Raw genomic sequence first — 25,703 nt, forward strand, 5'->3', positions numbered from 1 at the left:
CTGGACGAGCGGGACTCGTCTGGTGCTGGGCTGAGAGGTTTGCTGGGGAAGCACTTTGTGATCAGATGGGATTTTGGTAGGTGTAGCGAAAGGTATGGCGTCTGGAGGATGGCGACGGAGAATTAACAGCTGCCATGGTCCAGGCCCAGGGCGATGGCGACCTGGCTGACAGCACCAGCCGGGGACGCTGCGTGGGGACAGAGCTGCAGGGTTCTCGGGGCTCTGAGGACCCGGTGACTCTCTTGGGACCAAGGGCAGGGAGGAGCCCAGGGCGATCCCTGGGTGTCTGATTTTGGGGATCAGGTAGAACAGGCTGCTTCAGTGAGTCAGGGATCCTGGGAGAAGGTAGTGGGGCGGAGAGGGGTAATGCGTTCAGGTGTGGGCTTGGCCAGCTTGAGATGCATGGGGGCCAGCCGAGTGCGGGCAGTTTCCTGCCAGGCTGCTGGATTTCAGGGTCTGGAGACAGCGGGGGACGGTGGGGGGACACGCAGTCCAGGCTGGAGGTCAGGATCTGGGAGCTGTCAGCATGTAATTGGTCATTTCAGTCGTGAAAACGGATGAGCTCACTCAGAGAGGTGGAGAGTGAGAAGGCCAAAGGTAGAACCATCAGATTTCAAGGAGCAGGAAACCAACGAAGAGTCATAGGAAAGTGGTTTTTTACAAAATGATGGCAAAATATAATGACATAAAATTTACCATTTTAACCAGTGTTAAGCGCACATCTCAGTGGCATTAAGGACATTCATTGTTGTGCAACCATCCCCACTGTCCATCCCCAGAACTTTCTCATCTCCCCAAACTGAAACTCTGTCCCCATGAAACACTGACTCTCCAGCCCCTCCCCCAGTCCCTGGCCCCCACCATCTACTTCCTGTCTCTACGGATTTGATTTCTCGAGGGACCTCCTGTGAGTGGGATCAGACAGTATTCGTCCTTTTGTTTCTGGCTTATTTCACTGATGATCTCAAGGATCATCCATGTTGTAGCAGGTGTCAGAATTTCCTTTCTTTTTAAAGCTGAATAATATTCGATTGTGTGGATGGACCACATTTGTTTATCCTTTCATCCCTCGATGGATGTGTGGACTGCTTCCACACTTGGCTACTGTGAATCATGCTGGACAGAGAAGATTTCACAGCAATTCTTAGGTGAGGGGGGAACCTGGGAAAGGGCTCTGAAGGCAGAGGGGGAAGTAACTCAAGGACTGAGCACCAGGGACAGTGAGACCTGGTAGAGACCGAAGCGATCATCAGATGGGGACAGTTCCCTGGCAGGAAGGGGAAAGGACGCGTCCCCACAGAACGACAGAAGGCTTGGCTCATGAGCGCCTGTCTCCTCGGAAAACTTGAAATCACACTAATGATATAGAAGCCCATTCCTGAAGTTGCAGCAACGCTTAATTATGCTTATATTTTAAAACACAAACTGTTTATCTTTTCGAAATAGTGCCATGTTTCCAGGATATGTTTCTGTCCAAAAGGTGATCTGTGGGGTAAGGCCAGGGAAGCAATTTCCCCCCAGAATCACCAGCCCACAAAAATCCACCCCATCCAGGGAGAACCCAAAGAAAACACCACCTGGAGCTTTCCCACCTCGCCTGTCCTTCTCAGAATACGTACAGATGGAGCCTGCTTGGAGAAGAAATAAATTCGGAATTCCAGACCCACAGAAAACAGCTTGAAGGATGTGCTTCGATTTTGAAAAGAATTCTCCATTTTCTAGAAGAATTCACCATATTGGGGACCTCTTTATATTTAGAGCTCTCTAGGGTTTCCATCTGTTCAGCAAATATTTGTGGGTCCCAAATATCAAACATCCGAGTTGCTTAGAATTAGTCGAATACTTAAGTGTATTCATAGATCGTCATGCGGGGAGTTACGAGGGGAGAAGGTGATAGAGAAATTTTAAATTGTTAGCCACCATTGGCCACTGACATTCAGACTGGAAGTTAAAGCATGAAGTGGGTATAATTCCAGGGCTCATCAATTGTGTACATCGTGGTACGCTGATATGGCCAACTCTTAAAATGACAAGCAGGCGTGAATAGAAGGTATTTCTGGAAGCCCTGTAACCACGGAATTCGTCACTGGCCTGAGTCCACAGCTGGCCGAGCCGTTGTCACCTGGCCTGTGCTCCCTAAGGAGACTCAGCGGGCACCGGAAGAGACTCACCAATGAGCAGTTTTCTAACTGAACAAACCACAGGGTGACGGAGTTAGACGTGGTGGCCAGGCAGCGCTGTGATGGGGCCTCACCCAGATTCCGGGTAGGGAGCTCCTCGGGGCTCAGCCTTGCTCCTCTCTCTCTTGTAGTCCCAGTGGCCTGAGGAGCTCAGCCTTCCTCTCCTGTTCTAGAAGCAGGACTTTTCCAGCCTCTAGCTCTACAGTGACAGCGCGCTCAGAATCACTCCCAGATCCTGCGTGGGCTTGTGTGCCGTTGGCTCACGGTTCTCACTCACCTCTTCATCTCCTCCCAGTCCAGCCCACCGTGGCTCTCCTGGCTGTGTCAGGGGGAGAGGATGGGCACATTCTCTCTGCCTTTTGTAGCCAATCAGATGGACTGGCCCCTCCCCTTCGTTGTAACCACGCCGTACTTAGCTCGGCATTCAAGGCTCGTCTCTGTCCAGCCCCATCTCCCTTTTCAATTGCCTGTCTTTCACGACTTCTCCAAATGGACTTGCCATGCCTTAAACAGGTCTTATACTGGGGTCTCCCCTTGTTCTGAAATGTCATTTCTACTGACGAAAAATCTTAGCTCTTCTCCGATGCTCTTTCGCCAGGGACCCTTGAGATGTTAATTGGTGAGCTAAGTGGGGAAACAGAAGACTAGGCCAGGTTTCTCCAACGCATCGCCATTGACTTTGGGGCCTGATCGTTCTTGGTGGGAGGGCGGGGAGGCCGTCCTGGGCCTCGTAGGAGGTTGAACACAGCACCCCTGGCCTCCACCTGCCAGGAGCGCCCACCCCTTGGCAAATGTCCCCTGGGGGGCAGAATCACCCCCTAGTTAGGGACCCCAGGATTAATCAGCCAGAGGTGCCAGGGCACATAGATTTCACATCCCAAGACGACATGGACGTGCCGTAGTGGTTTGCGTGTCTCATTTCCTGTTCTCGGTTGTGATCTCCCCGGGGACAGGGACAGCTGTCCCTGCCGCACTTCCCACAGAGCTTTGTACTTCACACGTGAGTGAATCAAACACTTGAGCCCAGAGAGCTCTTTAGAGGGCGAGGCCTACATGGAGTAACAAAGCAAAAATCACCAACCCCTTGCCCGATGTCTGCTAGCCGTCAAAACTCCATGTTTTTGATTCAGCTTAGGTTAACATTCCAGCCCTTTCAATATGTAGTTTTCCTTTACCAAATCCCCAGAGAAATTTTAATCAAAGACCCCTGCTGTTAATGGCCTCCCCTTTTGGCCCAGCCAAAATTGCAAGTCAACATCTTTTCCAGAAAGCAGGGATCTGCCTGGGAACGTGGAGTCTTACCACCCAACTGCTGCCAGGTCCCAAAGCCAGGAGCCCTGTACACAGTGGACAATGTTAAATGCCTAGTTCTGCGTCAGGCCGATTGCAACGGCTCGATTCATATTTGTTTGCTTTGGAACTTTTCAAAGATGTCACTCTGTTAAAAAGTCGATTTGAAACAAACGTGCTCATGTCTGTTAGATTTATTTCGTCCACAAAGCATGGCACTCAGAATTTGTGGACTGAACGAATTCTCCTTTCTGCAGAGTGATAGGGCCACTTGTCACTGTTTGGAACCAGCTTTTGCAGCGGCTCTGGCCATTTGTGAAGGGTGCCGTGTGCTAATAAAACTTCACTTATGGGCACTGAAATGTGAATTTCATGTCATTTTCATGTGTCACAAAATATTTTGACTCTGATTTTTTTTCAACCATTAAAAAATGTAAAAATCATTCTTAGTTTGTGGACCGTACAAAACCAGGCAGCAGACTGGGCCGGACTTGGCCGCGGGCGCGGCCGGTGGTTTGCTGACCTTTGCCCTGCGATAGAGGATGGAGTCCAGGAGCGTTCACAGCCTGTTTTCCCAGAGAACCCCCGGTCCACACCCTCTGCTTCTCCTGCCTCCCCGCCCGCATGACACGCACACCTTCCTGTGCACGGCGCCTGCTCTTGAACTGGCCCCCCCTCCCTGTCTACCCCCCACCCATGGGATGGTCTTGCCTGTCCCGCAGCATCCAGGATGGGACCTTCCCAGGTTCCCTGCCCCAGGGTTTATGGTCCCAAGTTCCACCTGGAGTCCGCGCCTGTCACCTTTGCCACAGAAGGAGTTATCTGTGTGTCTCCTTATCTCTCTCACTCAGGGTAAGACCCCTGAGGACAGACCAGGTCTGTCTCTGTAGGGCACCAATTAGAGTAATTATTTGTTGAATTGACTCAAGTTCTTACTAGGTCAAGATCTGACTGAGCTCTAAAATCATTTCGCTTACTTTCTAGTAAAATAGGGCCTCGTGAGAGATTTGCAGTTTCCCGGTTGGGTGGTTTATTCTAGGAGTCCCCTGGATCACGACTGTCCAGTGGAGACATAATGCGAGCTGCGTGTGTCATTTAAAATTTTCTAGTAGCCACGTTCTAAAAAGTAAAAACAGGTGAAATTAATTTGAACAGTATATTTTATTTAATGCAGTATCTCCAAAATATTGTTGTTTTTTTAGCACGGCATCTATATGAAACAGTTTTTATTGAGGTAGTTCACGTCCTTCTTGGCGTGCAGAGTCTCTGAAATCCAGTGTGTAGTTTACACCCGCGGCGCGTCTGGGTTCGGACCGGCCACATTTCACGAGCTCAGTATTGGGCACTGTGGGTAAAAGTGTTAAAATGAGGACAGCCATCACCTTTAGGTCATCCCTACTCTTTTTATTTTTAAAAAAAATTTTATACATCTTTATTGAGGTATAATTGCTTCACAATGCTGTGTTAGTTTCTGTTGTACAACAAAGTGAATCAGCCATATGCATACATATATCCCCCATCCCCTCCCTGTTGCGTCTCCCTCCCACCCTCCCTATCCCACCCCTCCAGGTGGTCACAAAGCACCGAGCTGATCTCCCTGTGCTATGCGGCTGCTTTCCCCTAGCCATGCATTTTACATTCGGTAGTGTATATATGTCCATGCTACTCTCTCACTTCGTCCCAGCTTCCCCCTCCCTTCCCCCATGTCCTCAAGTCCATTCTCTACGTCTGCGTCTTTATTCCTGCCCTGCCACTAGGTTCATCAGTACCATTTTGTTTTTAGATTCCATATATATGTGTTAGCATACGGTATTTGTTTTTCTCTTTCTGACTGTCTTCACTCTGTAAGACAGACTCTAGGTCCATCCACCTCACTACAAATAGCTCAATTTCGTTTCTTTTTATGGCTGATCCCTACTCTTTTTAAAAGGCGACCACCGTTTGAGCTCTTTACTGTGTTCAGTACTTCCTAGCCTCACTCAAAGGTCTGAGTAGCACAGGTCCCCCCTGCCTCAGATGTTTGCCATTTTCTAAAGTGATCATGACTGGACTTTGCAAACAAAACAGGTGTCCACTCTGGGCCACTGGGCAGTTTGATCCCACAATTCCCTAGGGACCGTTTGGGGACTTTGAGATCCTTATGGGCAGTGCCCGGAAGTCTGTTTATTTCCTCTTTTCAATTAGGGAAGTCATATCTTTTCACTGTAGAAAACATTCAACTAGCGCAAAAAAATAAAAAGGGAAAAGAGAGCCTCTGGCTTCCTCCTCTTCTCTCCTCCTGCCCCTTCCACCGCTGATAAAGTTCAGCATGGATCCTTTGAGATATTTTGTGTGCAGATAAAACATTCTCACTGATACTTTCTTATTTTTTAATTGAAATGTAATTCACATATCATAAAGTTCACCCCTTTGTAAAGTGTACAATTCTGTGGTTTTTAGTATAGTCACAAGGTTATGCAACCGTCACCGCTATCTAGTTCCAGAACATTCCATCACCCCAAAAAGAAACCCCGTCCCCGTTAGCAGTCACCCCCATGCCCCTCCCCAGCCCCTGGCAGCCACGAGTCCACTCTCTGTCTCTGTGGATTTGCCTGTTCTGGACGTTTCATATAAATGGAATCACTCACTCTGGCCTTTTGCGACTGGCTCCTCTTACTAAGCTTCATGTTTTCAGGGTTCATCCACATTGTGGTGTGTGTCAGTGCTTCATTCCTTTCACGTAGGCAAAAAAAATGGATCATATTATGACCACTTTTCTGCAACGTGCTCTTTTCATCTATTATTTAGTATGTATCTTTCCTTATCACTCTGTGTGTCTGCTGCATCTTTCTACATTGACTGCCTGAGATTCCTCTGTATGGATGTGTCCCGAGGTATTTAATTAGCTCCTTATTAAGGGCATTTCAACGTGCCAGTCCTTTACCCTTAACTCCTCGTCCCATTCATAGAACGGCGGGTTACAGACCTTTGGACAATCGGGTGAACACGTGTGTCCTCCCCCCGCCCCAGGAAAATGCACGATGACCACGTCCATCGTATTCTGCCCCTGATTTTGGAGGTTCCGGAGCGCCTCACCCCCTTCTCCCTGGACCAGCCCCTGTCAATTCTGCTCCACCCGTTTCACAGCCCACGTGCGGCTGACTCAGCCCCAGTCCGTCACCACAAGCTGGGCCCAGGGCTGCGGGTGCCTCGGGGGAGGCCCAGCCGCTCAGCCGGTTTGTGCTGACACAAGTTCACGCTTGTTGCCTTGACTCTGAGCTGAGGCTTGCATGGCAACGGCATTTTCCCACCCCTTCCAATTCCCTGTTGGTACGTGGTGTTCAACTGCTACGCTGATGCCCCATCAAAGCACTCACTGGCTGTGGTCCCAGCAGAAGACCTGTCCCTCGGGGTCATCACCCTCCAGTGCCAGCCAGGGGACCTGCTCCTGCCGCAGTGTATCCTCTCGAGCGGGGACCCCCTCCTGCAGCCTCTAGATCCTGCTCTCCAGCCTCTGTCTCTCCATGTCGTTGACTTCTCATTACTGTGCAGACTCTCTCTTTAACTCTACACAAACAATGTAAAACCAGAATTCCGACCAAGTAGAATAAAGTTATCCATCCCTAGTGGAGGCTTTCCCCCCACTTTAAATTTAACGGATCATATTTTTCTTTTTAACATCCTTGAAGACTTCTGAGACACTAACCTAATTTGGTTTTCCTTTATTAGTGTTTCATGAATATGGATTCTTCTCGAAACTGCCTGCTCCTTTATCCTCCAGTAGTGAGGTTCACTTGCATGGGGTGGGCAGGAAGTCTTCACTTCTCTCCACTCCCGAACTGGGACATATTCTCCTTTCAGTTTCCTGATGGTGAGAAGCCTGCCCCTAGCTGTTCACTCCTCACTCCTTTCCCAAAATCAGTTCTGTTTACGGGACACGTCTGACCAAACATTGTGGCATTTTTAAAACAGGCTTTCTTACACCTTCCCGCACGTCACTGAGGTCTTCAAACAGAAGGTCTCTTTGGGATAGCGTGTGAGGAGTATTTTTGTTGGTTAACCAAGTTTACTTCTGAAAACGTTATATAAAGAATTCCGACCTAGTCAGTTCTCAGGCCTAACCTCTCATTGTTGGGAGCAGTGCCGCGTTTCACTTCTTCTCAGGTAAAGAATATAGGAACAAGTTTAGCTTATAGAGCATCTGTTTTGCTTCTTGCCTGGCATCTGCCCACACTTGCTGGGTCATTTTCTTTTAATTGAGATAAAATTCACATAACATAAAATTCACCATTTTAAGGTACAATTCAGTGATTTTTTAGGATATTCACCATGTTGTGTAACCTTCATCACTATCTGATTCTAGAACTTTTCCATCGCCCCCAAAACAAACCCTTTGCCCGTTACCAGCCCCTCCCCGTTCCCCCTCCCCTCAACCCCTGGCCACCGCTAATCTACTTCCTGTCTCAGTGGATTTGCCTGTTCTGGACGTTTCCTAAAATGGCATCATATAACCCGTGGCCCTTTGCGACAGGTTTCTTCCATTGAGCATCATGTGTTGAAGCTCATGGACGTTGTAGCGAGTGTCAGTGCTTCCTTCCCTTTTGTGGCTGAATAATATTCCATCGTATGCATGGACCACAATTTGTTTATCCATTCGTCCACTGATGGACATTTGGGTTGTTTCTACTTTTTGGCTATTACATTTAATGCTGCTATGAATGTTTGTGCACAAGTTTTTGTGTGAACATAGATTTCTATTTCTCCTGGGTGCATACCCAGGAGTGGAGTTGCTGGGTCAAACGGTGACCAACTTCTGGAGGAGTTGCCAAATGTTTTCCACAGCAGCCGCTCCGTTTTCCATTCCCACCAGCAGTGTAGGAGGGCTCCAATTTCTCCACGTCTTCTTTTCCCTTGTTTTTATTATAGCCAACCTAGTAGTTGTGAAACAGTATCTTGTTGTGGTTTTTAATTTCATTTTCCAAATGACTAATGATATTTGAGCATCTTTTCATTGCCCATTTCTGTACCTCCTTTGGAAAAATGTCTATTCAAAGGTGTCATCTTTTACAGTTTTCCTGCATCCACAAATTTCTCTTCCTTTGTGAAATGCCCAAAGACCCTGAATCATAAAGATGGGGGGGGGGGCGTGCATCAGAGCTACGTGGTGGGAGGGGTAGAGGGGAGGGAGGGTCAGAAGCCACAGGACATGAGGGCTGTCCCCTCTCTCCCTCATGACACGTCTCCAGCTCTGGCTGTGGGCACGTCCTTTTCAGAGACTTCCCAACATCCTGCCTCCTCCTCTCAATGAGGGAGACTGGATGGGCTTGTGGGTGATCACCCTCGGAGTGTCCTTGACCCTCTGGACGCTGATTTGTCATTTGACACCTGTCTTTTTATTTATCCGGAATTGTTTTAGCCTCTCTTAGAGACAAGAATGACTTCTTCCATTTTGAAGTGGTTGAAAAAAACCAACAAAAGAATAATATTTTGGAACACATGAAATTCACATTTCAGGGGCCATAAGTGAAGTTTTATTGGCACGCTCATCCATGTATATGTATCGTCTGTGACAGCTTTCACCCTACGTTAGAGGGGCTGAGTAGTCTCAACAGGGAGCATCTAACCCTAAAATATTTGCTGTTGGGCCCTTTACAGGAAAAAAGTTAACCAGGGGCTGGTCTCACTCACAGTGCTGGTTGTATTTGACCAGCACTGGGTACAGCATCGTGCAAGTATGAACACGATGCTGCTTTGGAGGTGTATGAACGCTTAGACTTGCCAGCAGCGTTTAACACTATTTTTCACTTCCTTTAAGGCGAAGGGGATAATATTTACTGTATTATCATCTTTTCCTATTTGCTGTAATTAAAAAGAATCTTGGGGGCTTCCCTGGTGGCGCAGTGGTTAAGAATCCGCCTGCCAATGCAGGCGACACAGGTTCGAGCCCTGGTCCGGGAAGATCCCACATGCCGCGGAGCAACTAAGCCCGTGCGCCACAACTACTGAGCCGGCGCTGTAGAGCCTGCAAGCCACAACTACTGAGCCCACATGCCCCAACTACTGAAGCCCGTGCGCCTAGAGCTCGTGCTCTGCCATAAGAGAAACCACCGCAATGAGAAGCCTGCTCGCAGCAACGAAGACCCAACACAGCCAAGAATAAAATAAATAAATTTATTTAAAAAACAAAAAGAGTCTTGGTCTGGCCACATCCATCCTGCAGGCTGCATCCCCTTTCCTCCTTGTGTCTGTGAGATGGCGCTTTCCCCAGTCCCCAGCATCCTGGCCTTTCTCTCCAGGCAGCCTCTCTGTCTTCCAGGCCCTGGAGAGCCAGGCTGAGGTTTAGACCAACACTCAGGGTGGCCAGGTCCTCTGCCATCAGGAAGCTTTGGTTCCTCTTCCTTCAGGCCTCCCACTCGCTGACACTCGGCCCCGATGGCTGTCACCCGAGGACTGGTCCCTCTCGGAGGGTCGCACCAGCTCTGGAATTTGGGGCGCGAACCATGGAGCCTAGGAGTGATTTCTGAAATGAATTACTGCTTGTGTGGGAGACCCAGCGTCTAAAACTGTTGCCTTTATGTTGGAACACACTCGAACCAGTGACACGTAAGAAGTCAAAATGTGGAATGGCCAATCAAAAAAAAAAAAAAATCAGTGTTTAGAGATCAAAAAGCTAACTGTTTGCACATTTCAGCCCCTTCATGTAAAGCTAAAATCCCACTTGTGATGAATCCTGCATGACTTTGAAATCGTTTGTTGTAGCTGGAATCGCTGCTAGACCCCAAGGAGGAACTGGCTTCTCTGGGGTAAGAACGTAAGCGGGAGTCACCTTGATGATCTGGCCGCGGGGCTGGTCAGTGTCAGCTGCCAAAGATGGCAAATCGCGTATGTTTCTTTGGCTTGATTGGGGTGGATACAATTCAAAAAACAAAAAAACAAAACACGATTTCTCTCTTCCCTTTATTTCCCACTGGCAGAGGTTTCTCTTTTAGGTTTCCTCAAGTCGGTGGCATTTCCGGGCTTGGCGGTCTGTGGGTTAATTATCACCAGGGTAGTCGTTGACGGGATAGCTAATCATCAGCACAGTCCCGTCCTGGACTGTTCGAATCCCTAAATAAGGGTGGTGGCGAAGAAGACTAGCCGCCTCCTGACAGTGGCTTTCTGCTAGAGATGGGGCGGGCGGCTCACTCCCCTCCTGTGACCCGCCCGCCTGGCCCCATGGCGGGGTGCACTGCTGGTGTGACATGCCCTCCTCCAAGATGTAGATTCATTCTGTCACTTTCTCCTAAAGACCACTCACCTGCCTGGATTATACAAGGCTTGTCTAACTGGAGTCCTCGAATCTGTGAACTGAAGTTAAAAAAAAAAAAGACATATAGCCCAGTGGTTCTTTAACCTTTATTCAGTCCAGACCTCTTTCAGAGTCTGCTGAAAGTGGGTCATTTCTCCCCAGAAGAACAGGCATAGACACACGCGCCCCCATTTGAATTTCATGGTCAATTTCAAGTTCACAGACTCCCCTCGAGTGCAACCCCTGGTGAATCCTCAGACCCAGTTACTGGATCCTGCTGTAGCCGTTTGAATAGGCATATTGCAGAGTTTAAACCACTTCGCAAGTATTCTCTAGGTTTTGAAAAATAGGAGGGCAAAAATGAGGTCCAAATCGAACACTTTGTAGTAAACAGAAGAGGCAGGGGTGTTCCTGTGGTGTTTGTGTCTCTGCAGAGTGTTGTGCATCAGCCCTACCCAGATTCTGTATGGGGGGAGTTCTCTGGCAGTCCAGTGGTTAGGAATCCACGCTTTCACTGCCGAGAGCACGGGTTCGATCCCTGGTCCGGGAACTAAGATCCCAAAAGCTGCGTGGCACAGCCCAAAGGAAAAAAGAAATATTCCGTATGGGAAGAATAGGAAGGAAACACCCACGGAAAGCAGGAATAAGAGGTCTGCACAGACATATCCATTAATATTGAAGAGGAAAAGCAGATTCGTCTAATTTATGTCAGCTTCTTTTACAAATTCACTTTTCTGGTGCCCTTTCTGGCAAGATGAGACCCTCATGTGTTGTCACTTAGCTTTAATTACGGGGTTATAAAAATTTACTGCAACCAGGGTGCCAAGACCATTCAATGGGGAAAGGGCAGGCTTTTCAACAAATGATGTCCACGTGCAAAAGAATGAAGTCGGACTCTTCTCTGTCTTACACCAGGTACAGAGATTAACTCAAAATGAGTCAAAGATGGAAATGTAAGAGTTAAAACTATAAAACTCTTAGAAGAAAACATAGGGGGAAAATTTTTTTAAATTAATTTATTTATTTTTGGTTGCATTGGGTCTTCGTTGCTGTGCGCGCTTGGGCTTTCTCTAGTTGCACAAGCAGGGGCTACTCTTCATTGCAGTGCGCGGGCTTCTCACTGCGGTGGCTTCTCTTGTTGCGGAGCACGGGCTCTAGGAGCACAGGCTTCACTAGTTGTGGCGCGAGGGCTTAGTTGCTCTGCGGCATGTGGGATCTTCCCAGACCAGGGCTCGAAGCCATGTCCCCTGCACTGGCAGGCGGATTCTTAACCACTGCGCCACCAGGGAAGCCCAGGGGGAAATCTTCATGACGTTGGATTTGGCAGTGATTCCTTGGACATGACACCAAAGGCAGAGGCAACCAAAGAAAAAAAAAATAGATAAATGGGACATCATAAGAATTTTAAACTTTGGTACTTCAAAGGACATGATCAGAGTAAAAAGGCAACCTGTGGAACGGGAAAAAATGTTTGCAAATCATATATCTGATAAGGGGTTAATATCCAGAACTAAGGGATTAATATAAAGAACTCCTACAACTCAACAACAAACAAACACTTAGGCTGATTAAGAAGTAGACAAATATCTGAATAGACATTTCTCCAAAGAGGACATACAAATGGCTAATAAGCACATGGAAAGATGCTTAACATTACTCATCGTTAAGAAATATAAATCAGAACCACAGTGAGATACCAATTCACACCATTTGGATGGCTACTATTGAAAAAAAAAAAAAAACAGAAAATAGCAAGTACTGGCAATGATGTGGAGAAGTTGGAACTCTTGTGCATGACCAGCAGAATGTAAAATGGTGCAGCTGCTGCGGAAACACTATGGCCATTCCTAAAAAAATTAAACATGGAATTACCATACGATCCTGCGATTCCTCTTCTGGATAAATACCTAGAGACTTGGACAAATACTTGTACACCCATGTTCACAGCAGCACTATTCACAGTAGCCCAAAGATGGAAACAACCCAAGAGTCCATTGAAAGATGACGGGATAAACAAAATATAGTATATCCATACAATGGACTGTTATTCCGCCCTAAAAAGGAAGGACAGTCTGACCCATTCTACAACATGGATGAACCTTGAGGACATGATGAACCTTATTTCTCTGCTCAGAGAAATAAGCCAGACACAGAAGGATAAATACTGTCTGATTCCACTTATGCGAGGTCCCCAGAGGAGTCAGATCCACAGAGACAGGAAGTAGATGGTGGGGGCCAGGGGCTGGGGGAGGGGGATGGAGAGTCAGTGTTTCATGGGGACAGAGTTTCAGTTTGGGAAGATGAGAAAGTTCTGGAGATGGAGGGTGGGGATGGTGGCCCAACAGTGTGAATGTATCAGTACTTAATGCCACTGAGCTGTGCACTTAAAAATGGTTAAAATGGTAAATTTTGTGGTATATATTTGCCACAATTTAAAAAATAATAGTAAGTCTTTTACTCCACTTGTGTTTTGCAGCATTACACTAGAGGAGGCATATTCTTTCACACCTTGTATCTCATAAGTCCCACCTCTCCTGCCGAACCATAGGTCACAGTTTTAGTAAAGGCCCGGAAGATCCATCTTGTCTGTGGTCGTATACTAACTAGTGAATAATGCGTCGTTAACTTATTTCACTTCCACACCCTCACTTGGGAAGATTATATTGATACTTTTGAGTCGATGGTCCTTCCCAGAAAGGAAAGCGGTGGGCGGGCGGGCAGACTGAGGGCACGTCTGGTCACTCACAGGTGTTCCCTGCACCAAACCCAGAGGCCTCCTGGGGTGTTCTGGGCATGCGTGCTGGTGCACTAGGGGACCTGGGGCGAAAAGGGAATCGTAAGTAACCTAAGCAAGAATGTCACAAAGGAAAAAATAGGACTGATTTGTTTAGTCATGTGAGTGCCCATTTGAGAGCAGTTATTTTTATGGAGCATAAAGATGAGTCAAAATGTTTTTTAAATTAAAAAATTTTTTAATTAAAAAAATGATGAGGACCTGCTTCGTAAACGACCATCTAAAACAGCTCAGCGAACTACACCCAGGGGCCCAATCCGGCACGCCACCTGATTTTTCGGTAGGTCCCGCAAGCTGAGAATATTTTCTGCATTTTCAGATGGTTGAAAGCGGAGACTGTTTTGTGACACATGCAAAGTATATGAAAATCGAATTTCAGTGTTCAAAAATGAAGTTTTGTCGGAACAGCTCCAGGGCCGGGACTAGGGTGAGGCAAGTGAGACAGCACCTCGGGCACAAAATTCAAGGAGGGAGCAGCGCCAGAGAAAACTCAGCCATCAGCATAAACAGTGTCTTAATGCAGTATTTTAAAAAATCAAAATCAATGTCAGAATAATCCATGATGAGCAAAATATCAAAATTTTAAAGACAGGATCAGTAATGCCGGTTTTTTCCCTCTGCCCCAGGCTCCCGTAGGTCTGTGAACGCAGCCAGGCTCATTCCTTGTGGCAGGTCCAGGGCAGTTTTCTAGAGATGGTGACGGAGTGGAGTAGCCTCAACGGAGAACTTGGGGCCCGTGAAACCAAAAACATTTGTTCTCTGGCCCTTTATAGAAAGTTTGCCAACCCCTGATTGAAATCAATTTACTCTATTGATCCTAACTGAGTAACTATAACCAAACTACAGATTCAACGCCTTGTCCGTTTCCTCTGTCTTAGGTGCCCTTTTAAAAGATGAGTGTACACTTGTATTTAATTTTTGGATAATGGTATTTATAAATCAGTAGGGACAATTAACACTGAATTCGTAAGCAAGCTGATGCTTGTGGGCTGCGATGATTTACCTGCATTAAAATAGCAGGGGGACTTCCCTGATGGTCCAGTGGTTAAGACTCCATGCTCCCAACACAGTGGGCACGGGTTCGATCCCTGGTGGGGGAACTAAGATCGCGCGTGCCGCGTGGCTTGGCCAAAAGAAAATAGTAGAGGCCCTCAGTTACTTTCATGTTAACTAAATACTTAGCTAGTTAACCCTCCATTTACTGGGGTGAATGTTATTTGGCTTCTTTATAAAATGGTATAAAGCCCAGCTTCTGTATATGGGTCTCAAGAAGCTCAATTAGGAACTTATGAAGCATTAATTATTTCTAAAATTTGAACTAGTAAATGCCACGGGAGCTTCTTCCTCCCTGGTTTTCCTGCTTTCACTCTTTCTCCCGATGGTCTGAAAAGAAGGCTCTTTTAAGAACGTAAGTGAGATGATAGTGTGCCCCCACCTGGGGCTTCCCTCAGGAATTGGAATAAAACCCAGACTTCTGGCGGTGCCCTTGGGGTCTCTGCCAGCGTCTCCAGCCCCCCGCCATCCTCTGCCCCAGGGCCTTTGCACCTGCTACTCCCTGTGCAGGGAGTGCTCACTCTGGCACCTCCCACATCTGTGGGAGATCACCTTGCGTATCTGGTGACTGGTTTCTTGTCTGAATCCCTTGCCCAAGGATGTTGGGGCCCCAGGCAGAGCTGTCATCACCTTTGAATGCTCCGTGCCTAAAGCAATGTCTGGCACTCAGTAAATTCACTCTGTTCCTTTGGTTCATTCATAGTTTACATACAGTCAGGGTGCACCCCTCTATGAGTATTCACACACGCGTAGATTCTTGTAACTGCCACCCACCCAGAGGGCAGAGAGCAGTTCCAACAACCCAACACGTTTTCTTGAGCTGCCCGTCTGCAGCCAGGCCCTCACCCCACTCCCCCCATGTCCCCTGGCCACCCCGCTCTGTCCCTGGCCCTGTAGTTTTGCCTTCTCCACAGTGTCACATAAGTGGTGGCACACAGCGTGTAGCTTCTGAGACTGGCTTCTCTCACTCAGTGTAATGCATCTGAGACTCAGCGTGCTGGTGTGTGTTTCAGGAGTCCTGTTCCATTGTGTGAATGTACCACAGTTGGTTTATTCGGTACGTTTTTGTTTTTGTTTTTTTAATTTATTTTTGGCTGTGTTGGGTCTTCGTTGCTGTGTGTGGGCTTCTCATTGTGGTGGCTTGTTGCAGAGCGTGGGCTCTAGGTGAGTGGGCTTCAGTAGTTGTGGCTCGTGGGCTTCAGTAGTTGTGGCTTGCGGGCTCTAGAGCACAGGCTTAGTAGCTGTGGCCCACGGGCTTAGATGCTCCGCAGCATGTGGGATCTTCCCGGACCAGGGCTCGAACCCGTGTCCCCTGCATTGGCAGGCGGATTCTCAACCACTTCGCCACCAGGGAAGCCTGGTACGGTTTCTTTTAATGTTCAATGTTGAATTAACATTAATGGCTCCGGTCGTAAGAGCGGTAGCGTACTGTAGACCAAGTGGGTTGAACAGTAGTGGTATTCCCTGCACAAACAGCATTCTCTAGGTACAGCCTGCAAATTTACAAGAACTGACTTGCCTTCAAGTGCTTACAAATGTATCACAATTTTTTTAACGATACGTAAGTAATGCAAAAATCAGGTTCCTATAAAGTCATCTGCAGAAGTCATTAACGACTGTAAGTTTCTGTTTCATTCTCCTATCTTCCTTGCCTCCAATAATACGATGTGTGTCCTTCTAGACCTTTTAAATGAATGTACCTATTTTATAGCATATATAGCTGCATTTTTTAACATAGATTCTTTCTCAGATATTTGAGAGTCTTCTCTGTCCAGGCACTGTATAGCTTGGAGATCTTTCTTAGAGAAAGTACCTTGTTCATTTCAATGACATCATAGTATTACAGAGAGGATGTACCACGATTTATTTAATGATTTCCCTATTGATGGACATTTAAGTTGGTTGCAGTTTTTTGTGGCTTCAAATAATGCCACCAGGGATATGTTGCCCATATGTCTTCTTTTAAACCACTTTATTGAGATATATTTCATATACCATCAAGTTGGCCCATTTAGAGTATACAGTTCAGTGGCTTTTGGTATATCCAGAGGATGCAGCCATCACCACTAACTCCAGAACATTCCATCACGCTGAAAAGAAACCCGTGCCCGTGCCCATTAACAGTCACTCCCCAGCTCCCCTCTCCCCCAGCCCCTGACAACTACTCACCCACTCTCTGTCTCTGTGCGTTTGCCTGTTCTGGACATTTCCCATCAAGGGAAGCACACACTGTGTGGTCTTTCACGTCTGGCTTCTCTCGCTGAGCATCATGCTTTCAAGGTCCATCCACATTGTAGCGAGTGTCAGTGCTTTGCTCCTCTTCGTGGCTGAGTAATATTCCAGCCGTGGATGGGACCCCATCTTACTGAATCAGCTGACAGACAATTGAGTTGTTTCTTCTTCGAGGCTATGATGAATCATGCTGTTCTGCACAGTGGTGAACAGTGTTTGTGTGTCCGTGCACCTTTCTGGACACGTGTATTTCTGTAGGATAAATCCTGAGAGGGGGATAAAGAGACACTGCTTCTGGCTAGCTCTGCATTCTCTGGCTGTGCAGGTTCACACATATCCTAGGTCTCGAGGGATGCCCAGAGGTCATTTTCTGCAGAGGCAGACCCTGCTCTCTGGTGAGAATCCCGCCCCCCCCCCAGGCACCTGTGCTGCCTGGCTCTGCACCGCCTCTGGCACAGGCTCGTGGGGACACTGCAGGCGCCGTCACCTGTCTTTGAATTAGCCCTGGAGAAGCCACCCGTTTCGATGCAAATCGCAGAAACTTGTGGCAAAGAAGGCAAAGCAAAAAGGATCTCCTTACGGGGAATTAAACTCCCCCGGAAGGATGATGCACTGCTCTGAGGTCTCCTGCAAGGACGGGGTTTCTGAAAAGGGAAAGGGGGCCCATGATAAAATGTCATTTTATAACAGCAATCCGGCAGGGTTCATTTGGAAGGAGAGCTGCTACGTTTGGCACGATGCTCGGAGAGAAACGAGTAGGAAGTAGTCAGTGAAAATGACGAACCCCACAAATATGCCCTGGAATGAACGCAGCACAGAGCACGAGGCGCTCCCTGAAGTGTTGATCTCACTCGTTTGTTTTGAGATCACAGATAGCAAAGGGCGTAACTGCTTGGGGGGTTTCAGGTATTTAAACAGGCAAAACCCAGCAGCTGATCCTGGTTGCCTTAAAACGGAGTGAGTTAGACACTAATGAATACTTACAGAGCATCTGCTACGTGCTGGGCCAGCAAGCGAACCCCACGCTTTGTAGGCTTCATTTTTTTAATATTTATTTATTTATTTATTTTGGCTCTGCCGGGTCTTAGTTGCGGCATGTGGGATCCTCAGTTGCAGCATGCATGTGGGATCTAGTTCCCCGACCAGGGATGGAACCCGGGCCCCCTGCATTGGGAGTACGAGGTCTTACCCACTGGACCACCAGGGAAGCCCCTGTAGGCTTCATTTTATTTAACGCAATAACCAGCAGAGGCAGACAGGATTTACTTTCTCTGTTTACGGATAAAGAAACGGAAATGAGAAAGGTTTAAGCCACTGGCTGAAGGTCACCCAGCCAGCAAACAGAGGACCCAGGATTGGGATCCAGGCGCCTACTCTCAGCCGTCGCGTTGTATTCCTGGGGCGTCTCGCTCTGCTGGTGCTGTGTGTCCGGGGGAAGATACACGGGTCCAGGATGCATTCCCCTCTCGTCCCCTGAGGGTACGGCCAGGACTCCACCAGCTCCACATCTGTCCCCTGTGGTCCCAGCAGCCCGTGTCAGCCAGGGCTGCCCCTCAACCATCTTCCATCTTCCTGAGTGTCGACCTTGACCTGGGCACTGCCCAGAGCCTCTGCCACCGGGGGAAGGCCTGTCTAGAGGTTGCCAGGATGTCCTCTTGTGGTTGTCCATGGTCATTCATGTGTAAGGATGAAACACACTTGCTATTTGCCAGAGAGTGAAGAATCTGGTCGATTTCTGTTGGTGTTCTGCGTCCTCACAGATGCTCTCCTAATCACCTTGGGCTGAGCAATAGCCTGGGGAGATGCTGAGATCCCCAAAGAGGTTTAGCCCAAATTGTTGAGCTCAGCCATCCACATTCAATCTAATCTTGAGCGCGACATTTGTGTCAAAAAAAAAAAGAGGATTTGACTTACACGGAAATGCAATCGTGTCTTCATGATTTCAACCCACAGTAAGCTTTCGAGGGCTTTTTTTCAGCTCAGCCTTACTTTTTTCTTTATTCAAATAGTTTCAAATTCCACTTGGATAGAAATCTTTCAAATATTTATCTTTTAAAAATTCATGCCGAAATAGTGGTAAATGCTTTTCAAAGGTCACGGTGGTCAAGCCGCCGCGACTTCTAGAAGCAAGGGGAACTGGGACCAATATTGGTATGTGAGAGGGTTCGAGAGGTGGCTTTTTGTCCAAGACTACATTTTGAACGAGAGAAAAGAGGGAGGGAGGATGGGGAGGCTGGTCCTCTGTTACTTGAGTTATGTTTCAGAGTCCTCATCTGTTTCTCTTTCCACCTTTCAAGCAGAGCTAGAACATTTTATACCATTTTTTTCCCCTAATTATCTTTTGCTCTGCTTTGGGAGCTGACTTAATACGGGGCTGGGAAGGGAGATGCCAAAACCAGAACCAGGCAAAGCTGGGCGTTTGTTGGGGCCCCATGGGCTGCTTACTGGTTTTCTGCTCTGGGCCCTGCCCAACCCCGCACCCGTAGAAAGTGTTTGAGATGAAGACTCATCTCAAATCCTGATGTAACAGGAAAGTCATTTAAAATATTTTCAAGGTCTTATGGTGCCTTTTTTCAATTTCAAAAATAACATTTTTCCCCCAAGCTTTTGATGAGAATGCCTTTCTAAAATGGAATTGATTTTAGTGTATCTTCTTAGCAATAATTAGGCTTAATTAGGCTAAAAACCTAGAATACCTCCAAGATTTCTCTCCTCGGGTTTAATTAGAATAATGGGTTTAACAACAATGTCCACAAAATCCCGTTTTGCACCATTTTGTGAGAGCACCCTGAGGTTTGGCTTTGGGGTTGAAACTTTCACAGGCCCCGAAATAAAAGGTCCTTTTGTTCCCGTAGGATTGGACGAGGGTTTAAGATGGGGAGAGAGGAGATGACGGGTGAGATCAATATTCCTAATTTTGCCTTTCGTCGCTGTGTTTTCATTTCTTCAGAGATCCCCGGGTGCTTCCGAAGGGATCTGAGACTGAATTTGGGGTCCTGGAACAGTTGAGATATAGCGGTAGCCCAGAGACCAGTGACCACTTCCAAGCCAGGGAAGGTCCTTCCCTCCCTAAGACAGGCGAGGACTCTGCCTGCTGGCCTGAGTCCCTGCGTTACCCAGAGCGGGAGAACTCTGCTCTTGAAACTCTCACAGCAAGATTCCTGGCCTCACTCGTTTATCTTGCATTAAATTTCTCAGTAATCTCACATAGTTCAAGCATGACTGAGCAAGAAATACGCTTTATTTTTCTGTGCGACCCTAGAGCGTCTTCTTATTTAAGGTTGTGTGTTTGGATGTGGACACGGCAAGAAAAATCGGTGTATTGAAACAAACTTCTAGTAATACTTGGACGTGGAAAGATCAGACATGTTGGTGGATCTCCAAAGAGGCATCTAGTCATCATGGAGAAGAATAAAAAGGGCAAATCGTGTGCAAACATGAAGGACAGGGTTTCTGTTAGACTGTTGAGGGGGAACCATGGGGTTAGGGGGTGGCTGTTGGTCTCTCTTGGTCCGTTGAAGCTGCTGTATCAGAATACCACAGACTGGGCGGCTTATAAGTGACAGAAATTGATTGCTCACGGTTCTGGAAGCTGGAAGTCTGAGATCAGGGTGCCAGTGTGATCAGTGCGGGCCCTCTCTGAGTCACAGCCTTCTCGCTGTGTCCTCACATGGTGTGGAAGGGGTGAGCTAGCTGTCTGGGGTCTCTCTTATAAGGACACTAATCGCATTCATGAGGGCTCCACCCTCATGACCTACGCACCTCCCAAAGGCCCCACCTCCTATCATGGTCACATGCAGCCCTGAAGCCTGGGGCCTGGGGAGGCCATCTGTGGGCTCATTCCCAGCGACAGCTCACCCTTCCAAGCCCAGGGTCTGCTGGGGGCTCTGCTGTGAGTCTGTAGACCTGAGTGACCCACCCCAGGGTAGACTCAGGAGGGCCCTGGAATCGTAACAAAGGGGCCCCATGGCTGAGGAATGGGATTGGGGACCAGGAACTCCCTGAAGGGACTTTCAGGTTTGGGATTACCCATCTATGACGGGGTGACACCTGCATCTGGGCCGAGGCTCTGCCTTCTGTGCTGGGCTGGTGGACAGACGTCCATGCGCCTAACTCTGGCCACCCCCTCCTCTCTTCTGCAGGAGTTCTGGTCCTATCCCATCTATGCAAGGACACACCACCAGCAATTCTCCCCCCTCTCCCATGTCAGTTCCCTCCCATTGGATCCTGCCAGTCACGACACACACCTGCTGTTACTTCTTCCATTTTCAGAAACTCTCTCTCAACTGACCTCCTCTTCCAGCTCCCACTCCGTCCCTCTCCTCCTCTTTCCAGGAATCTTTGAGATTCCTCAAAACACTTGTCTGTTCCTGGGTGTCCAGTTCCATGACTCTTGGTCTCTCTTGAACCTGCCCCAATCCCTGTGGCTTTTGCCCATGCCATTCCTCTGGAACTGCTCTGTCAGGGTCACGGTGACCTCTACTTCGCTGAATCCAGTGGTCATTTCCCAGCCTCCAATTCACTTGGTGCTCAGGACACCACTTTCTCGTACTTCTTTGGCCTCCTCTTTTCAGGCTCCTTTTCTGGATTCCCTCTTCTTTAGGATATCTAAATGATGGAGAGCCTGGCCCTGGGTCTCTTCTCTGCTCTCCCTTGATGAGCTCAGCCAGTCTCGTGGCTTTAAATGGGTCATCTATACACTGCTGGCTCCAGCCTATGTCATCTATATACTGACAGTTCTAGCCCGTGTCATCTATACACTGATGGCTCCAGCCCATGTCATCTACACACTGCTGGCTCTAGCCCACATCCTCTATACACTGATGGCTCCAGCCTATGTCATCTATATACTAATGGTTCTAGCACATGTCGTCTATACACTGCTGGCTCCAGCCCATGTCATCTATACATTGCTGCCTCCAACCCACATATTCAGTACACTACTGGCTCCAGCCCACATTATCTATACCCTGCTGGCTCCAGCTTACTCCTTGCCCCTCAGATGTTCACTTATACATCCATCTGCTTTCTCAGTATCCCGGCTTGGTTGTCGGAGCCTCTCACACCTCACATCTTTAAAACTCAACTCCTGGGTGCACCCCAGGCCTGCTTCTCCTGAAATTTTCCTGTTCTCATCCTTCTAATTGCAAAAAGGCTTTGAGATACTCTTGACGCCTTTCTCTCACACTCCACATCCAACCCATTAGCAAATCCTGCTGATTCCACCTCCAGTATTTATCCGGAATCTGACTGGCACCCCTCCACTGCTGTCACCCAGACTGGGCCATGTCACCGTCTCTCGTCTGCATTATCACATTAGCCTCTTAACTACTCTCTCTGCTGCCACCCTTTTCCTTTTTCGCCTGTTCTTAACCCAGCAGCCAGAGGAACCTGGTCAAGATACAAGTCAAATCAAGTCGTTCCTGCGCTGAAACCCTCTGGTCGCTTCCATTTCACCCTGAGCAAAAGCCAAAGCCCGTGTGATGGTCTGTGCGGACCTTTTCTCCTCCTTGTCTCCTGGTTCACTCAGCTTTAGTCACCAGCCAGGTATGGTCCCACCTCAGGACCTTTGCACTGGCTGTTCCCTCCACAAGAATGCTCCTCCCCCAGATGCCTAAATGGCTCTGCCCCTCACTTTCTTCATCTCTTTAGTGAGTCTTCTCAGGGAGGCACGTGACAACCCTTTAAAAGTTGCAGCCCCACCCCACCCTGGCAGCCCCTAGCTCTGCTCCGTTTTCCCCTTGGCATCTGTCACCATCTGACATAGTATATATTTATCTTATTCATTTTGTTTACTGTCTCTATCCCCCGCTCCCCCCCCCCACTGCCTAGTAGAATATAAACTTCATGAGGGAAGGGAATTTGGTCTGCTTTGATTCCTGGGTAATGCCTGGCCTGGGCTAGGCATTCAGTAAGTGGGTGTTGGTTGAAATCAATGAATAACACAACTAGGACTCCCGCGTCAATCCTCTTTCTGGACACGGGGTTTGGGGTCCTCACAGCTGCATGGCAGAGCCTCCCTTCGGATGGGAGTGTCCCCTGGCGACTCCCGTGGTGTAGGCTGCTCATGGTCTCACCTCCAGGACTAGAGATGGGCATGGCGACCACTCCACGTTAGCACTTAGCCCTGGGTTAATGGCCCAAGAGGCTGGCCTCAAATTCCTGGTCTCCCTGAAGCCCAGATTCAGATTCTAACAGCGTGGGAATCCACCTTCCCTTCTTGTCAGGGACACTCATCCATTCTGTCCATTTATTCTAGGAGCGACTCCTGGACGCTGTCTTAAGACAAAGATTCTGTGCACCCCTGACATGATCACATCAGGGGCGAGACCGCAAACGAGAGCTAAAGGGCATGCTTTAATCACGCACAAGTCTCTCAGTGTCGTGTGCTTTGATCATCTAAACTGTTGACCCTTGTCGCTGGAGCCACGTGCTTCCCATTCAGTCAACGTGTTTTAAGATCCTTGGCCACGCTCCCCCCAGATAAGACCATGGCTTAGAACTCTCCGCTCCCCTTGTAAGAGGCGGGCAGCCCTCTCCCTTTCCCCGTCTCAGAGCCTCAGGGACCCGTGCGCAGCCTGCACTGCTCCGCAGAGCCGAGGCCGCATTGGCTTTGAGTCCAGCTGGTTTTCTTTTCTCTGTGGGTCAAGATTGGCCAACACTAGGAACCTCCCTGTGGCCTCTTTCCGGAGCTGTGTGTCCCTCCCTGTGCTTCCTGCCATCTCGGGGCCCTGATGTGGCCTGGCTTCCTCTTCCGAGAGTCTTCCCCTCGCAGGGTAGGGCAAGAAGAGCAGGCTCTGGGACGCCAGATGCTGTGGTTTATTCCAGCGGTCCCAGGAGGCGTGTGTAATACTGAGTCCACGGTTCCCTTTGTACCTATTTCATAACGCACTTGATGGTCTCAAAAGTCTTTTTAATTAGGTATCTACTCCTCTGTTCTTACGTGTTTTTCGGATAGCTTAATCTCCCCGGGTTGTTTCAGTTTGTCTAACCACTGCCCAGAAAACCTGGGTGCAGCTATGAGCTACCCCACATTGTTTGCTGGATGATAAATAAATTCTTTCCTCTTGGAGAAAAAGGCAGTTTCTCCTCCCAGCATTAGGAAGGCTTGAAGAGTCCCTCCTACGATGCTTTCCACAGAGAGAGTTGGTCCTTCTTGGGTTTTGTTATTTCAGAACAAATATGGTAAACTGTTTTCCCCTCGGTTACTATAGAGAGGAGATTATTTGCCTTTCTCTTCGGGCTTCTGAAAATAATAGATTACATATTTGGGAGGGGTTTTTTTTAGATCTGGTTAATGTGAGATAGAGGGGATTGCTCCGGGGATGACATTGTTTGGTTTGGGAAGTATTCTCGCAGTTGCCCAGCAACAGGCTCTTGGAGAGAGAGTAGACTACGTCGCCCCTGGCAACCGTTGTTACTCAGCAAACAATGAGGGCTGGCAAACAGCGCCAGGACTGTGGACTCCAGGGTTTAATTGAACATCTGCATATATTTTTCCCTGGTGAAATTGTTTGAGTTTGATTTGCCACCAAAGGTAGACCTGGGTCCACCGGGGGTCTACTTTAGAAGAAGGCGTATTGTTATGCTGGCATCTCATCTATATAAACCAAGAGGAGCTATTGGGGAAAAAAAAAAAAAAAACTTTTAGCCCCTGGAATATGTCCTAGACCTCCCTCAGCTGGAGACTTATTTCAGTCTTAAGTCGAATGTCTTTTTCAATCTAATTCCTTGTGTTTATAAAAGTCTTCACCCATCCAGCCTACTTATCGTATGTCACTGATAAGCCACAACTCCTCGGACATTTTTCAGCACGATGTTTTTATTCCTGTTGCTCAAGAATATCAGAAAAGCCGGGTGTCGAACCCTGACAGTTCACACGTAAAGACAGTCATGTGTCAGGTTGGCTGGTGATGGAAACTGAACCCTGAACCTTCTGGTTCTTCCGGATTCCTCTTAAGAAGTTGGATACTCAGATGACCCTCAGGGGAGCGTGTACATCATGCTTATGATACGGCTTATATGTGGAATCTTAAAAAAATGGTACAAAGGAACTTACCTACAAAACAGAAATAGAGTCACAGATGTAAAAAACAAACACGGTTACCAGGGGGATAGGGTGGGGGAGGGATAAATTGGGAGATTGGGATTGACATATACACACTACTATATATAAAATAGATAATAAGGACCTACTGTATAGCACAGGGAACTCTACTCAGTTCTCTGTAATGACCTAAATGGGAAAAGAATCTAAAAAAGAGTGGATATATGTATATGTATAACTGACTCACTTTGCTGTGCACCTGAAACTAACACAACATTGTAAATCAACTAGACTCCAATAAAAATTAAAAAAAAAAAAATAATGGAGAAGCCAGATGTTCCCACCAAATCCTTCCCCTGTTGAGGGGCACTTTGCAGCCACTTTGCAGTGTGGCTTTCGATCAAAACAGTCTCACTGCACCACCAGAGATAGCGAATGTTTACCAGGCTCGGTTGCTTAGGTAAACACTGCCCCTGAACTTCATTCAAAGCCAGTGACACATTTCTTTCCCTCGTCCCTGCGTCATCCCCCCGCCCCCGCCCACCAACCAGGGCTATAAATTGAGAAAAGTTCGCCAGGGCAGATTTTTGGTGGGGACTCAATCCTGCTTTATTCATCTCGAGCGCAGCCCATCTGATTAACGCAGCAGCAACTGCAAAAGTGCCTCCCGTATGAGAACGCAGCAGCCAGCGGTCAGTAATACAGCCCTCGAGGGGAGGCTTGCTTAGTTGTACGGATTTGTGTTTCTTTTTGAAGGGCGATTCGCTCTGTGGCTGAATGCCCCCAGAACATGCTTGCTGCACCTTTGTACCAGTATTCCGGCTAATGTCTTAGGACGAT

General features: G+C 48.0%; 2 protein-coding genes across 7 annotated transcripts in view; one reads left to right on the forward strand and one right to left on the reverse strand.

Moving 5' to 3' along the window:
* The window catches only part of ACSBG2 (acyl-CoA synthetase bubblegum family member 2), a 175,881-nt gene that overhangs the window by 74,757 nt on the left and 75,421 nt on the right, over positions 1-25,703 (reverse strand). The window contains exons 3-4 of the mRNA XM_082380623.1: positions 6,436-9,451; positions 2,458-4,815 (exon numbers count right to left, since the gene is read on the reverse strand). The gene's annotated coding sequence lies outside the window, so the exon portion shown is untranslated. The remainder of the gene's footprint in view (positions 1-2,457; positions 4,816-6,435; positions 9,452-25,703) is intronic.
* RFX2 (regulatory factor X2) overlaps positions 1-25,703 on the forward strand; it is a 96,600-nt gene that overhangs the window by 5,840 nt on the left and 65,057 nt on the right. The window contains exon 1 of one of the 6 annotated variants that reach the window (XM_082380608.1): positions 15,653-25,555. The exons of the other annotated variants lie outside the window; for them this stretch is intronic. The gene's annotated coding sequence lies outside the window, so the exon portion shown is untranslated. Of the gene's footprint in view, positions 1-15,652; positions 25,556-25,703 lie in introns of those variants that run through there. 6 annotated transcript variants of the gene reach the window in all.

The sequence above is a fragment of the Balaenoptera borealis genome (assembly GCF_965194805.1).
Source record: "Balaenoptera borealis genome assembly, chromosome: 2".
Classification (NCBI taxonomy): Eukaryota; Metazoa; Chordata; class Mammalia; order Artiodactyla; family Balaenopteridae; genus Balaenoptera; species Balaenoptera borealis.